General features: G+C 43.8%; 1 pseudogene; it reads left to right on the forward strand.

The window, feature by feature from the left end:
• The first annotated feature begins 220 nt into the window (after nucleotides 1-220).
• Nucleotides 221-1058, forward strand: LOC131999359 (P2R1A-PPP2R2A-interacting phosphatase regulator 1-like; annotated as a pseudogene).
• Nucleotides 1059-2207: the final 1149 nt, after the last annotated feature.

Consider the following 2207-nt stretch of genomic DNA (forward strand, 5'->3'; position numbering starts at 1 on the left):
CCAAGATAAATTCCTCATTTTCATTATAGACTTTGAGGTGGAGGATCTTCTCAGCATTAGGGACCCCGATGTTTGGGGGGGTAGGAGGTTCTGAGCTAGTCCTGCCCCCTACTTTGTGCCCACTGGTATTAGGGATGGTAGGTAGAACTGCCAAGATGAGTGCCTCACACATCTAAGAGGTTCCTCCTTTCTTCTCTTTTCCCCTTTCCTGTCTGTCCACAACTCCTCACCCAGCTGACTTGTCCTTGTGTGAATGGGAGCCAGAAAACCTTGAGAACTTCCAACCAAGCAGTGGTTTCTTCCTCGACGCGGACATGGCACAAGAGAAAATGGAGCTAGACTTGGAGCTGCTGTCGAGTTCAACCACCACAAATGACATGCTGAGAAGATCCAACAGCGCCCCATTGATAAGTGGGCTTGGTGATAACTCACAGGTGTTCCAAGCTGACATGGTAACTCCAAGAAATGACACAATGCTTATGGAACAACATTGTCTGGTCAATACAATGCCAGTGAAGAATTCCAAGTCTGTGATTGACATGACCACATTCTCATCTTCAAAAGATTATCCTGGCTGCAAAGGGTTTTTACCACCTTTTCCCATCCCCATCCGTGCTTCCTTTGGTCGCCTTCATCAAATCAAACAGGAGGAAGGCATGAATTTAATGACTAGAGAAGCAATGCATGAATGGTAGGTACAAACCACACTCCGGATAATTCGGTCTTGGGAAGAGAGTTTTAACCTGAGTGACAGTAATTTAGAGAAACCATCTTCAAAGAGCATCGGTTTAATTCCAGTATCCCCAGCAGCTCCTCCCACCCAGAGGATTGGGAAGCAATGTTTTCCTCCATTGTTACAAACTTGGGTGAATTACACCACTTTGCCTCCAAGTCCCGTTTCTAGTCCCACGCAACGATTTCCAATAGGAAGTCAAAACCCCACCAACATTATTAGACCAAGTATCTGTGGACCATTAAAAGGAAAAGGTGAAATGATATTTGAAGATCAGCCAAAGAAACTTTTCCAAGGCACAACCAGTGCCTGCTCAACAGTCTGATATGAGTGAGTGGGAGAAAAGTTGGCCTAGTCAGATACAGAATCTTCCCAGTCCGCCCGAGGCTTCGCCAGCCAAAGAGCCTCCATCTAACGCATCAGATCTGTAAAATAAAAAAGAGGGCACCTTCATTCTCTGACTTTGTTTCCTGCCAGCGATGAAAAGGAAAAGTTTCTCCTTAAGTCTATAGTTCTAATTCTCAACAGTTACGGTGTTTGGGGGTGGGGACATGTGGGAAGGGTTCTCCGAAAAAGAAAAATGGGGTAAATTAAAATCTTTGTGGTCACTTAAAAGAAATGTCTGAGGGACGCCTGGGTGACTCAGTGGGTTAAGCGCGTCTGCCTTCAGCTCAGGTCGCAATCCTGGGGTCCTGGGATTGAGCCCCACATTGGGTTCCCTGCTCATGGGGAGCCTGCTTCTCTCTCTGCCTGCTGCTCTCCCTACTTATTCTCTCTCTCTGACAAATAAAATTTTTAAAAAAAATTTTTAGGGGCACCTGGGTGGCTCAGTCGTTAAGCATCTGCCTTCTGCTCAGTTCATGATCCCCGGGTCATGGGATCAAGCCCCACATTGGGCTCCCTGCTTGGCAGGAAGGCTGCTTTCCCTCTCCCACTCCCCCTGCTTGTATTCCTGCTCTCTCTCTGTAAAATAAATGAATAAATAAAATCTTTTAAAAAATTAAAAATAAATTTAAAATTAAAAAAATAAAAGAAAAAAAATAAAAAGGAAATTCAGGGGTGCCTGGGTGGCTCATGAGTTAGGAAGCTGACTCTTGATTTCAGCTCAAGTCGTGATCTCAGTGGTGATATGAGCCCCACATATTGGGCTCTCTGCTCAGTGAGGACCCTACTTGAGATTCTCTCTCTCTCCCTCTGTCCTTCCCCTGCTCTCAAGCATGCTTTCCCTCTAAATAAATAAATAAATAAATAAATAAATAATAGAATCTTTTAAAAAAATGAAAAGCTAATTCACAGGCTTTCATTGTTCTTCTAAGCTTCTAGAACTATATTTCTAACAGTTTGCCAAACATTTCCCCCTACGTGTTCCAGTGATAAACTAAATATGTTCAAAATCAAATGCAAATTAACTTGCATTTAGTCTGCTTGTCTACTCTGTCAGCTCTAAGTTATGTTGTCGGAATGCAAAAATGAG

Source organism: Mustela nigripes, chromosome 13 (genome assembly GCF_022355385.1).
Source record: "Mustela nigripes isolate SB6536 chromosome 13, MUSNIG.SB6536, whole genome shotgun sequence".
NCBI lineage: Eukaryota > Metazoa > Chordata > Mammalia > Carnivora > Mustelidae > Mustela > Mustela nigripes.